The sequence below is a fragment of the Salvelinus namaycush genome, chromosome 10 (genome assembly GCF_016432855.1).
Source record: "Salvelinus namaycush isolate Seneca chromosome 10, SaNama_1.0, whole genome shotgun sequence".
NCBI lineage: Eukaryota > Metazoa > Chordata > Actinopteri > Salmoniformes > Salmonidae > Salvelinus > Salvelinus namaycush.
The window spans coordinates 37,951,488-37,966,655 of NC_052316.1; positions in this window are offsets into that span (position 1 = coordinate 37,951,488).

The following is a 15,168-nucleotide window of genomic DNA, read 5'->3' on the forward strand; positions in this document are numbered from 1 at the left end:
AACTGTGACAGACATACAGGCAGACACACAGGCAGACAGACAGACAGGCAGACAGATAGGCAGACAGACAGACAAGCAGATAGGCAGACAGGCAGACCAGCAGATAGGCAGACAGACAGGCAGACAGACAGGCAGACAAGCAAATAGGCAGACAGACAGACAGGCAGACAGACAAGCAGACAGACAAGCAGATAGGCAGACAGGCAGACAGACAGGCAGATAGGCAGACAAGCAGATAGGCAGACAGACAGGCAGACAGACAGGCAGACAAGCAAATAGGCAGACAGACAGACAGACAGACAGGCAGACAGACAAGCAGATAGACAGATAGGCAGACAGACAAGCAGACAGACAGACATGCAGATAGGCAGACAGGCATTGCGGTCCAAGAGCCCTGACTGAACGGGGAGATATAAATATTTTACCCACTGCATGTTTTGGTGAAACACACGAGCCCCGGCGTATCGCCGCCCCACCCCGACCCTCTCCCTCTTTCTCTGCTACACTCACTGGATCAAATGTTGGACTGCCAGAGCTGGGGTGGTGCAGAAACATAGCCTCTTGGCATATATGATTGTGAATGGCTCAATTGGCTACTAACTGCTTGATGAGTATGGTTAAATACCATGAAATATAGTGAAACCACCCAAAAAGGCCATCCATGAGTAAACGGTGCCTGGGGAGATAACTATGTAAAATGGCAGCATGCTGCATAACTACATCTTAAGAGAGACTTGTCTCGAGTCGGGTTTCATGTGGTGAATGGAGGCCGGGGTAGGAGAAGGAATGACAGGTGCATAGCAACCAGCGGGTTGGGATATAAAGAAGGAAGGGCAGCGACAAGAGGGAGGCATGGGGAATAGCGAGGGGCGAGGGGCGAGGAGAGAGCGAGGGAGGAATTCAGCAGCTGTGCGTGTGCCGGTATCGATGCCAGTACACTGATGCTGCATGCCTACTCACTCAGTCCGAAGCCAAGCCCTACCACTCCCCCACAAAAATGTACTGGCTTTCTCTTGGAAAAGGAATGTTGACAGTGACATACTGAAAACATCACAACGTGTCTTTATCTGACGGCTAAATTCAACTCCATGGCGGATGACTGTCCTCTGAAATTCCGAATGCACAATAGGCTACAGCAGAATAGCCTTCTGCAGCAATGACCCTGTCCTGCCTCTGTAAGAACTAACAGCCATTTAAAATTCACCATGAGTCTATATAGGCTCCACGACATGCCACTTAGAATAGATTCCCCTGCATGATCCGCTATGTAAGCTTACTATTCCGATGCTGCTGCAGAGAGAGAAAATACCTTGAAAATACCCCATGCCGGAATAGCCTACCGCAGCGAAATTGCAAGGGACAGCCAATTCAGCTCCTCACCAATATGAAATTACATAATCCACTCTAGATCTCCGTCCGCACACACCACCGACAATCCCACAATGTAACACTTTTCTGTAATTTCAACAGTAAAATACCATAAAAGTGTATTACAGCACTAATGCTGTATTTTGCACTGCATTTTGGGTAAAATGCTGAAAAACAATGTTATTAACTGTTAATGGATGCTTCCTGTAAAAATTACTCTAACATACTGTATTTCTTTACAGTAATAGCTTATGCCTACAGTAGATTCAAATTGTCTGTTTCAGGCGCCAACCTCATGCTGTCAGGTGAGACTCATGAAGCTCAGTTTTGAAGCGACGGTGAAGTGGAATAATAATTTCAGCAGCTGCTGGGTAGGAACCTTGACTTGTTTATAAGTATCTTTATTGCTAGCCAATGTTGAATTACTGTATATTTTCTTAGCTAACCTAGCTAGCTATCTACAGTTGTAGTCGGAAGTTTACATACACCTTAGCCAAATACATTTAAACTCAGTTTTTCACAATTCCTGACATTTAATGCTAGTAAAAATTATCTGTTTTAGGTCAGTTAGGATCACTACTTTATTTTAAGAATGTGAAATGTCAGAATAATAGTAGAGAGAATGATTTATTTCAGCTTTTATTTCTTTCATCACATTCCCAGAGTTTACATACACTCAATTAGCATTTGGTAGCATTGCCTTTAAATTGTTTAACTTGGGTAAAACATTTCGGGTAGCCTTCCACAAGCTTCCCACAATAAGTTGGGTGAATTTTGGCCCATTCCTCCTGACAGAGCTGGTGTAAATGAGTCAGGTTTGTAGGCCTCCTTGCTCGCACACACTTTTTCAGTTCTGCCCACACATTTTGTTTTGTTAGGTGAGTTTCAGTTTATTAAAATTATGTGGAACTCTACTCACGCTGCGCCTTGGTCTCATCATTATGACGAACGTGACAGAAGATCCCACCAACAATGGACCAAGCAGCGTGTACAGGAGGAGTGGACTTGGGAGGAGATCCTGGAGGGAAAAGGACCCTGGACGCAGGCCGGGGAGTATCGCCGTCCTAAGGAGGAGATAGAGGCAGCGAAAGCGGAACGGCGACGATACGAGGAGATAGCTCAACGGAGCAAGCACGAGAGGCAACCCCAGTAAAAAAAATTGGGGGGGCACATGGAGCCAGTCAGGGAGTCGAGTGAGGAGTTCGACGCAAGATTCCGGAGAGAGGTGCTGGCATTGAGAGCGCTGCAGAGCGGGCGTGCTGAGGTGCGTGTCATCTGCCCAGTACCACCATTGCCGGCACCAAGCATCAGGCCTCCAGTGCGCCTCCACAGTCCAGAGCTTCCGGCGACAGTTCCCAGTCCAGAGCTTCCGGCGACAGTTCCCAGTCCAGAGCTTCCGGCGACGTTTCACGGTCCGGAACCTCCTGAGATGGTCCCCGGTCCGGAGCCTCCAGCGACGGTCCCCGGTCCAGGGTCTCCAGCGACGGTCCCCTGTCCGGGGTCTCCAGCGACGGTCCCCAGTCCGGGGCCTCTAGCGACGAGCTGCAGTCCAGAGCCTCCGGCGATGATCCGCAGTCCAGAGCCTCCGGCGATGATCCACGGTCCGGTTCCACAAAAGCGTAAGGATCAGCGTAAGGAGGAGGGGGGACTGCGTCCAGAACCGGAGCCGCCACCGAGGGTAGATGCCCACCCGGACCCTCCCCTATAAGTTCAGGTTTGCGGCCGGGAGTCTGCACCTTTGGGGGGGGGGGGGGGGGGTATTGTCACGCCCTGACCTTAGATATCTCTGTTTTTCTATATATTTTGGTTAGGTCAGGGTGTGACTAGGGTGGGTACTCTAGTTTTTGTATGTCTAGGGGGTTTTGTATGTCTATGTTGGCCTGATATGGTTCCCAATCAGAGACAGCTGTTTATCGTTGTCTCTGACTGGGGATCATATTTAGGTAGCCATTTTTCTCATTTGTGTTGTGGGATCTTGTCTATGTATTGTTGCCTTAGTGCACAGCAGTAGCTTCACGTTTCGTTTGGTTGTTTGTTGTTTTGTTAGGTGAGTTTCAGTTTATTAAAATTATGTGGAACTCTACTCACGCTGCGCCTTGGTCTCATCATTATGACGAACGTGACAAATTATGTCAATTAGCCTATCAGAAGCTTCTAAAGCCATGACATCATTTTCTGGAATTTTCCGAGCTGTTTAAAGGCAGTCAACTTAGTGTATGTAAACTTCGGACCCACTGGAATTGTGATACAGTGAATTATAAGTGAAATAATCTGTCTGGAAACAATTGTTGGAAAAATGACTTGTGTCTTGCACAAAGTAGATGTCCTAACCGACTTGCCAAAACTATAGTTTGTTAACGAGACATTTGTGGAGTGGTTCAAAAACAAGTTTTAATGACTCCAGCCTAAGTGTATGTAAACTTCCGATTTCAACTGTATATCACAGCGTAGCCATCTAGATATCACCGTGATACAGTTTACTCAATGGGGAGAGCATGATTGAGTAAAGCCAGTGTGTCTTTCGGATGACTCAACACTATATAATTCAGCTACTACAGCTAGTGAATTCAGTCAACACTTAACAAAGAACTGCAGTTAGTTTCAGAATGGGTGGTAAGAAATAAGTTAGTCCTGAATATTTCAAAAACTAAAAGCATTTTATTTGGGACAAATCATTCACGAAACCATAACCCTCAACTAAATCTTGTAATAAATAATGTGGAAATTGAGCAAGTTGAGGTGACTAAACTGCTTGTAGTAACCCTGGATTGTAAACTGTCATGGTCAAAACATATTTATACAACAGTAGCTATGATGGGGAGAAGTCTGTCTATAAAAAAACGCTGCTCTGCCTTAACAACACTATCAACAAGGCAGGTCCTACAGGCCCTAGTTTTGTCGCATCTGGACTACTGTTCAGTCATGCGGTCAGATGCCACAAAGAGGGACCTCGGAATATTACAATTGGCCAGCATGGCTGGCCCTTAAATGTACACAGAGAGCTAACATTAATAATACGCATGCCACCAAGGGTCTCTTTACAATCCCCAAGTCAAGAACAGACTATGAGAGGTGAACAGTACTACATAGAGACATGGCTACATGGAATCCTATTTCACATCAGGTAACTGATACAAGCAGTAGAATCAGATTTATAAACCAGATAAAAATACACCTTATGGAACAGCAGGGACTGTGAAGTAACACACACACAGGCACAGACACACATACACATGATAAGACATGCACTCTGCACACACGTGCACATGGATTTTGTATTGTAGATATGTGGTAGTAGAGTAGAGGCCTGAGGGAACACACGTAATGTGATGTGAAAAGTGTTATGAAATGTAATGTCGTAATATTTTAAGTTGCACACTACCGGTCAACAGTTTTAGAACACCTACTCATTCAAAGGTTTTTCTTAATATTTACTATTTTCAACATTGTAGAATCATGTAGTAACCAAAATATAATGTAACCAAATATAAAATATTTTATATTTGAGATTCTTCAAATAGCCACCCTTTGCATTGATGACAGCTTTGCACACTCTTGGCATTCTCTCAACCAGCTCCATGAGGTAGTCACCTGGAATGCATTTCAATTAACAGGTGTGCTTTGTTAAAAGCTACATTTGTGGAATTTCTTTCCTTCTTAATGTGTTTGAGCCAATCAGTTGTGTTGTGTTGTGGTATATAGAAGATAGCCCTATTTGGTAAAAGACCAAGTCCATATTATGTCAAGAACAGCTAAAATAAGCAAAGAGAAATGACAGTCCACCATTACTTTAAGACATGAAGGTCAGTCAATGCGGAAAACTTCAAGAACTTTGAAAGTTTCAAGTGCAGTCGCAAAAACCATCAGGCACTATGATGAAACTGGCTCTCATGAGGACCACTACAGGAATGGAAGACCCAGAGTTACCTCTGCTGCAGAGGATAAGTTCATTAGAGTTACCAGCATCAAAAATGCAGCCCAAAAAATCTTAACAGAGTTCATGTTCATCTCAATATCAACTGTTCAGAGGAGACTGTGTGAATCAGGCCTATGGTCTGGAGTCCAAACTGGAGATTTTTGGTTCCAACCGCCGTGTCTTTGTGAGACGCGGTGTGGGTGAACGGATGATCTCTGCATGTGTGGTTCCCACCGTAAAGCATGGAGAAGGGGGTGTTGGTGTGGGAGTGCTTTGCTGGTGGCACTGTCTGTGATTTATTTAGAATTCAAGGCACACTTAACCAGCATGGCTACCACAGCAATCTGCAGCGATTCGCCAGCCCATCTTAGTGTGGGCTTAGTGGGACTATCAATTGTTTTCAACAGGACAATGACCCAACACACCTCCAGGCTGTTTAACACTTTTTGGGTTACTACATGACTCCATATGTGTTATTTCATAGTTTTGATGTCTTCACTATTATTCTACAATGTAGAAAATAGTAAAAATAAAGAAAAACCCTTGAATGAGTGTGTTCTAAAACGTTTGACCGGTAGTGTATATAACTGTCTTAATGTTGCTGGACCCCAGGAAGAGTATCTGCTGCCTTGGCTGCAGCTAATGCAGATCCTTAACGCAAATACAAACATATGAATGGCAAACACACCGGGATTTAGCTGTCAAAACCCTGTGTGATTCGGTTCACTTGGCTCTCAGCAGTGCGACATAAGCCATCGTTTTGCAGGCCAGGAGTGTCCATATAGCCTCTCCCCCCTAACCATTTGTTTAATTTAAATAACATTGTTCCATAATGATACAGTATTAGCTAAACCTGTTCACTTCACCAGTAGTATGCAAACATCTGGTGGCACAAAAAGAAAGGAAAATGTTGTGAATCTAGTAAAATAAACTGTGGTATTGAGTATTGCTATAGCAATGTTTTATTAGTTTAGCTATGGTTTGAAGTAATGTGTATCTAGCTCAGTGGTTCTCAACTGGGTTTTATCCTCGGGACCCAAATTGAACCAGGTTGTCTCAGTCGCAACCCAATATTCGCATCGCAAAAAATTATCAGGAAAATACAATCTGGAAAAATGTCACGTGTGCTCCCTCTCCTGCCTCTATGTCACCAGGCTGCTCGTTATGGCGCACACCTGTCACCATCACCTCATTGATTACCTGCCCTATATGTCACTCCCTTTGGTTCCTTCCCCAGGTGTCATTGTTTCTGTTTCCTGTCTGTGCGTTGTTCGTGTTTCTTGTTTTGTTCATTTGTTTATTAAATGATGCACTCCCTGAACTTGCTTCCCGACGCCCAGCGTTACAAAAACTATTTTAATGCTATAATGATAGTACATTTAGAAATTAACATGACAAGGGAACAACACTCCCACCTCTTTCATTGTCAATAATAGAATTTTGCCCAATGTTAATAAACTCAGTGGTTTGAGACCACAAAATTGACCCAAATAGTACTGCTAATAGCTTGAAAATTCTGCGATTGAAGAAAAAAAAAAAAATTCAAAATGTAGGTTTATTATCATTTCTACACCGTTTCTACCTGAAGTTCTTCATTGAAGTTTAGACTAGAGTATTCTTTCATAAAAATATGTAAAACACGTTTTTTTTCTTCCTCAGACTCCTTTCAAAACAAATTTGGGTCGCGACCCATTGATCTAGCTGTCTTATTTGTTGTGATGAGGCAGCCTTAGACTGGCCTCATCACCATTTTAAAAGGTCTTTAAAATGCATATCATGAAGTTGTTATTATCTTAAATGCTTAAAGGTATATACATGTGTGGTTGGATAAAGTGCACTACTCCATTGCCATGCATAGCTATCTACTAGTTTAGGTGTTCCTGACCTTAATTGTTTGCTACAGAGCTGGTTGCTCAGGTTCAAGACAGGTATGGTGAGTTAGATAATTAGCGTGTAGTTCCCTGATGCTTTCAGTCTCCCTGATTAGTTCTAATCATGTTCTAATTGATGATTCTCTGTCTTTTAAACTAGTGTAAATGTTTTTGTGCAATCATGGGTCCTCCTTATTTCCACCAACCACCCTCCTTGGCTACTCTGGGTCTACTATTGTACACATGGTGGTGGGTTAAAATCCCAAGCCCTTTTTGGGGAGACCCATAGTATTTGTTTTTGGACTGATTTTTGCAAGTAGTTGAATGGACCTGGCTGGCGTGATCTCTAAGAAGCAGACTGCAGTGGAGGTGTCGTAGGTTTATCTGAGGAGTTTAGGGCGGCCTGAGCCCAATGACGGGAGCAGAGGGTAGACCTCCAGTTGCTGATGTGAGCCGTGGAGGAGCTGCTGTCGTGGCCTCACTAGTGGAGTCGTCCTGGGAAGGTGGAGGTTTCCCCAGTAGTCCAGAGGTGCCCATGTCCCAACCTGGGCTACAGCTCATAAAAGCCCAGGATCTGCTGGCATTGCAGAGGCTGAGTGTATGTGTGTGTGTGTGTGGGACCTGAAAGTGGAAGGAGTTCCATAGTGGGACCATATGCTGTGGTATTCAGCAGCCATTTGTGTCAAGTTGGAACTTTGAACATTCTAAACATTTGGGTTTTCAGTGACGGACTAATTCTCTGCAGCGCTCGCCACTGCGTTTGCAAGCTGGTGAAGGGGAGAGTAATGTGAAGATTGCAATAAAATGCCATCACTTATACCTTTTTTTAATGTGTGATTGTGTTAATTGGGACCAAAACTATTTAATTATTCAAACCATTCCATATACATGTACCATCAACTTAATTCACATTTACCATCAACTTAATTCTCGACAGTCAGTCGATTTGAGTGTTTTTTTTAGTGTTGGCCACACCTGATCTTTTTTTATTTTTTTTATTTAACAAGGCAAGTCAGTTAAGAACAAATTCTTATTTACAATGACGGCCTACTGGGGAACAGTGGGCAGAACGACAGATTTTTACCTTTACCTTGTCAGCCTTTCGGTTACTGGCCCAACGCTCTAAACACTAGGCTACCTGCTGCCCCAAAAAACCTTTATTGGTTTGTGTCTTGAAATGTGGTCTGTTTGAACAGTGGGACAAGAATTTTTTAGTAGACATGCTATATGCTCTGCAAGAATGTTTTTTGTTGTTTTAACCTCTTTAAAACCATAAGTTTTATAGCCTAATAAATATTTATTGAATTCTGAACATTTTTATCAGTCCAGTTACAGTACTCTTGTTGTATGACTCAATTGAGTTCAATTGACCCTGCTGTAATATAATGTTTTACAGTAAGGAAAATTACTGTGAAATATATTACAGCATCTATGCTGTAAAACAAAATTACAGTATTAAGCTGGCAACTTTAGTGCCAGGATAATTATGTACATCTCGAAGTAAAAGTTGTACAGTGCATGCATACACCTCATTAACCGTGACATTAAGCTAAATTCTGCAAGCCACGGAGCAGGAGGTCTCCCTCCAGTTCCCGAGCCTCCCGCCCGCTGTCGGTTGCAGATGTAGAAGCAGGAGTCGGAGCCAGTGAGGTATTTTTCTGTTTGATAAACATGCTCGAATTTGCATTAAGTTCTATACACTCACGATACAAATGACTGTTGTAATTTACATACGAGTGAATGACCCCTGCAACAGGCAAATAGGAGTGTTCTACGGTTCTAGATGTGGCATCCTCGGCTCGCGGGTTCCTTCTCCCTCGCAGATGGTTAGCAAGCCATCGAAATGCTGAGAGTTGGATAGCTAGCCCTGCCCAACTACCCATCATATCGGTGTAATAACCCCATAAATTCGTAATAACACAAGTTTCACTAGCTATGGTTTCCGGTAAAGCATATCAACTACAAAACAGTGTAGGTGTTTGTGTTGCCAGGTGAGATTCAAGGCTGAGGGAAAAAACAGATGCATTCACAGAGCTGCAAACACCCTCACAGAAACAGATGCTGCTCGTGCCGCTGGATCTTGAGTTGCACACACCGAAGGGCTGGATAGGACAAGTCCTCCAGCTACCAGGTAAAGATGGCCAACGGGAGTAACATGACCACGTAAACGAATAAACTGACCGAGAGGCAGGATAGCTCAATGCCCAGTGACGTTAGCTAAGAAAAAACAGCAGATATCCTTTTGCCTCAGCTCAGTCCTGGCTAGGTCGCCAACGAAGAAGCATCGCTACAGAATACATTTCATTGGACACATCAGCGACGTAAGAATATAAATCGTTTCAGCCTTACTTACCTCTCTGCCATTTTCCCGGTAGTTCCCAATTAAAATCCGTTAGTAATAATAATCCCCACAACGTCACCCATGTTGCCAAAATCACTGTCTCCGCAGTCACCGAACTACTACTGTAGCTCTCTCCTCGATGGAATATGGTGCACGAACTCTCTCCTAGCACGCAATGCCCGCTTCTCCGTCACTGAGCTGACGTCACCCAGTTTCAACCAAGAGCGCACGAACTGCGTTTCCATAGCAGCACGGAAATGCCAGGATCCCGACTCCCGAGTCTAGAAATAAGTATTCATCGTCTGATAGAATGCACCACCAACAACCCGCAACAAAATATGTGACAATAAGGTCGAGACCTCTTAACAAAGTCCGTAATTCTCAAGGAAAACCCGTCCAAACACAAAACAGAAGTAATTCAGCCATTAATTCATGAATTCATTCAACTTTAATCTATAGGCCTGCTGCAATGACTGACTATACTGTCGACTTTCCCACCGAATTTCTTTTTTTTTTTAAATACCTTATTTGGTCGTTTCTCGCAAGTTATGCTATGTATCTTCAAACATATGAATCCGCGATCGCTTTTTGCTGTAGTGGGGTACATCAATCTGGTATAAATGCATTTGTTCTCAGCTCGGGGAGTAAGAGACGGAGCGCTCAGAGTGGGGCTGGATTGCTGGTAATGATGGGCATCTGCTGCTCTGTGTCTGGAGCCTGAAGAGTGTGAAAGCAGCGCCCCCTAGTGTTCCTGTGGGTTACAGACAACTCCACAGCACTGATTGCAAAATGGCAATTTGCTTCAAACCTAGTGCTCTTTGGCTGCATTTACACAGGCAGCTCAATTCTGATCTTTTTCGACGAATTGGGATAAGCTGATCTGATTGGTCAAAAGGACAATTAGTGAAAAAAATATCTTAATTGGGCTGCCTGTGAAAACATACTTTATGACTTCTGCAGAGTCATCAAACGAGCAAAAGGATAATATAGGAATAAGGTGGAATCATATTACACAGGCTCCGAAGCCATCGTATGTGGCACCGACCCAGAAGATTGGGTGAATTCACTCTCAGAGGCCGACGAGAGTAAGGTAAGTAAGGTCTTTAATCAGGTCGACACCAGCAAGGCCGCGGGGCCCGACGGTATTCCAGGGCGCATTCTCAGAAAATATGCAGAACAGCTGCCAGGCATATTCACTGTAATTTTCAACCTCTCTTTGTCCCAGTCTGTAATTGTCACGACTTCCGCCGAAGTCGGCCCCTCTCCTTGTTTGGGCGGCGTTCGGCGGTCGACGTCTCACCGGCTTTCTAGTCATCGGCGCTCCATTTTTCTATTATCCATTTGTTTTGTCTTGTTCCATTCACACCTGGTTTGCATTCCCCAATCACACTACATGTATTTATTCCTCTGTTCCCCCTCATGTCTTTGTGTGAAATTATTTGTGTGTTACGTGTTGTACGCACTAGGCTAAGCGTTTGTTATTTTCCGTGTGTTTTCACAAAGCTTATTTGTATTGTTATACATTTATGTTGTGTGACTATTGTGCACGCTATACACTTTGCCTTGGTGGCTGGAGGAGGTTTTTGACGCAGCTGCGTCCGTCTGTATATCTCTCCTGCCGTAATAAAGTGTGCGCCTGTTCAGAATTCTCTGCTCTCCTGCACCTGACTTCACCTCAAGTACGCACACGCCTGACAGTAATCCCCATATTTTAAGATGACCACCATCATTCCTGTTCACAGGAATTCTAAGGCTTCATGCCACATCTGTAATCATCAAGTGCTTTGAAAGGCTGGTTATGGCACACATCAACTCCATAATCCCAGATACCTCTTGACCCACTCCAATTTGCATACCACCCCAACAGATCCATAGATGACGCAATCTTAACTGCACTCCACACTGCCCTCACCCACCTAGATAAAAGGAATACCTACAGTTGAAGTCGGAAATTTACATACACTTAGGTTGGAGTCATTAAAACTTGTTTTTCAACCACTCCACAAATGTCTTGTTAACAAGCTATAGTTTTGGCAAGTCAGTTAGGACATCTACTTTGTGCATGACACAAGTAATTCTTCCAAAAATAGTTTACAGACAGATTATTTCACTGTATCACCATCCAGTGGGTCAGAAGTTAACATACACTAAGTTGACTGTGCCTTTAAATAGCTTGGAAAATTCCAGAAAATTATGTCATGGCTTTAGAATCTTCGGATAGGCTAATTGACATCATTTGAGTCAATTGAGGTGTACCCTTGGATGTATTTCAAGGCCTACCTTCAAACTCAGTGCCTCTTTGCTTGACATTATGGGAAAATCAAAAGAAATCAGCCAAGACCTCAGAAAGGAAATTGTAGTCTGGTTCATCCTTGTAAGCAATTTTCAAACGCCTGAAGGTACCACGTTCATCTGTACAAACAATAGTACGCAAGTATAAACACCATGAGACCATGCAGCAGTGCATGCATACCACTCAGGAAGGAGATGCGTTCTGTCTCCTCGAGATGAACGTACTTTGGTGCATAAAGTGCAAATCAATCCCAAAACAACAGCAAAGGACCTTGTGAAGATGCTGGAGTAAACAGGTACAAAAGTATCTATATCCACAGTAAAACGAGTCCTATATCGACATAACTTGAAAGGCCGCTCAGCAAAGAAGAAGCCACTGCTCCAAACCGCCATAAAAAAAGCCAGACTATGGTTTGCAACTGCACATGGGGACAAAGATCGTACTTTTTGTGGAAATGTCCTCTGGTCTGATGAAACAAAAATAGAACTGTTTGACCATAATGACCATCGTTATGTTTGGAGGAAAAATTAGGAGGATTGCAAGCTGAAGAACACCATCCCAACCGTGAAGCACGGGGGTGGCAGCATCATGTTGTGGGGGTGCTTTACTGCAGGAGGTACTGGTGCACTTCACAAAATAGATGGCATCATGAGGGATAAAATTATGTGGATTTATTGAAGCAACATCTCAAGACATCAGTCAGGAAGTTAAAGCTTGGTCGCAAATGGGTCTTCCAAATGGACAATGACCCCAAGCATACTTCCAAAGTTGTGGCAAAATGGCTTAAGGACAACAAAGTCAAGGTATTGGAGTGGCCATCACAAAGCCCTGACCTCAACCCTATAGAAAATATGTGGGCAGACCTGAAAAATTGTGTGCGAGCAAGGAGGCCTACAAACCTGACTCAGTTACACCAGCTCTGTCAGGAGGAATGGGCCAAAATTCACCCAACTTATTGTGGGAAGCTTGTGGAAGGCTACACAAAACGTTTGACCCAAGTTAAACAATTTAAAGGTAATACTACCAAATACTAATTGAGTGTATGTAAACTTCTGATCCACTGGGAATGTGATGAAAGAAATAAAAGATGAAAGAAATAATTCTCTCTACTATTATTCTGACATTTCACATTCTTAAAATAAAGTGGTGATCCTAACTGACCTAAAACAGGGAATTTTTACTTGGATTAAATGTCAGGAATTGTGGAAAAACTGAGTTTAAATGTATTTGGCTAAGGTGTATGTAAACTTCCGACCTTAACTGTATGTAATGAACAGAATGCTGTTCATTGACTATAGCTCAGCGTTCAACACCATTGTCCCCTCCAAGCTTGTCATCAAGCTTAGGATGCTGCGACTGAACACCTCCCTCTGCAATTTGATCCGAGACTTCCTGACGGCCGACCCCAGGTGGTGAGGGTAGGCAACGTCACCTCCACCACGCTGACCCTCGACATGTGGGCCCCACAGGGGTGTGTGCTTAGTCCCCTCCTGTACTCCCTGTTCACCCATGACTGCGTGGACACGCACGACTCCAACACCATCATGTTGACGACACAACGGTGGTAGGCCTGATCACCGGTGACGATGAGACAGCCTACAGGGAGGAGGTCAGTGACATGGCAGTGTGGTGCCGGAACAACAACGTCTCACTGAACAACAGTAACACCAAGGAGCTGATCGTGGACTACAGGAAACAAGGGGGGGCGAGCATGCCCCCATCCACATTGCCAGGCTGCAGTGGAGCAGGTCGAGAGCTTCAAGTTCCTCTTTGTCCAAATCACTAAGGACTTAAAATGGCCCACACACACTCGCACAGTTGAGGTTGAAAAGATTTGGCATGGGCCCTCAAATCCTCAAAAAGTTCTGCAGCTGTACATTTGAGAACATATTGACTGGCTGTATCGATGCTTCGTATGGCAATAGGACTGCCCTCGATTGCGTTGCGCTACAGAGTGTGGTGCGGACAGCCCAGTACATAACTGGGGCCGAGCTCCCTGACATCCAGGACCTCTATATCAGGCGGTGTGAAAGGAAGGCACGGAAAATCATTAGACTCCAGCCACAGACTGTTCTCTCTGCTTCTGCACGGCGAGCGGTACCGGTGCATCAAGTCTTACACCAACAGGCTCTTGAACAGCTATTATCTCCAAGCCATAAAGCTGCTAAACAGCTAACAAAATGGCTACACAGACTGAGTTGACCCTTGTATTTTATTTACATTTTTGCACTGTCTCTATGCACACTCACAGGGCCCTACAAACTCATGCACACTGACACTCCAACACACACACACACAAACACTCCATCATTTGCTCACACACACATAATATGCACATACATTTGTACTGACTCTACACACACCCACACCCACTCACATACAATCAACATATGCGCTGCTGCTACTCTGTTTATCATATACATATACTATACATATCTACCTCTATCACTCCAGTATCCCTGCACATTGTAAATATGGTATTGACCCTGTATATAGTATGCTTACTTACTTTCTCGTGTTCTCCTTATTTCTATTTCTCATGTGTTTATGTTCTACCTTGTGCAATACTGAACAAAAATATAAAAGCAACATCTAAAGTGTTGGTCCCATGTTTCATGAGCCGAGTTAAAAGTTCCCAGAAATGTTCCATATGCACAAAAAGCTTATTTCTCTCAAATTTTGTGCACAAATTTGTTTACATCCCTGTTAGTGAGCATTTCTCCTTTGCCAAGATAATCCATTTACATGACAAGTTTGGCATATCAAGAAGCTGATTAAACAGCATGTGTAACGGATGTGAAATGGCTAGCTAGTTAGCGGGTACGCGCTACTAGCATTTCAATCAGTTTCGTCACTTGCTCAGAAACCTAGAAGTAGTGTTGCCCCTTGCTCTGCAAGGGCCGCGGCTTTTGTGGAGCGATGGGTAACGACGCTTCGTGGGTGTCAGTTGTTGATGTGCGCAGAGGGTCCCTGGTTCGCGCCCGTGTCGGGGCGAGGGGACGGTTTAAAGTTATACTGTTACATTGATGCTGTTGACCCGGATCACTGGTTGCTGCGGAAAAGGAGGAGGTTGAAAGGGGGGTGAGTGTAACGGATGTGAAATGGCTAGCTAGTTAGCGGGTACGCGCTACTAGCGTTTCAATCAGTTACGTCACTTGCTCTGAAACCTAGAAGTAGTGTTGCCCCTTGCTCTGCAAGGGCCGCGGCTTTTGTGGAGCGGTGGGTAACGACGCTTCGTGGGTGACTGTTGTTGATGTGTGCAGAGGGTCCCTGGTTCGCGCCCGTGTCGGGGCGAGGGGACGGTTTAAAGTTATACTGTTACACATGATCATTACACCGGTGCACCTTGTGCTGGGGACAATAAAAGGCCACTATAAAA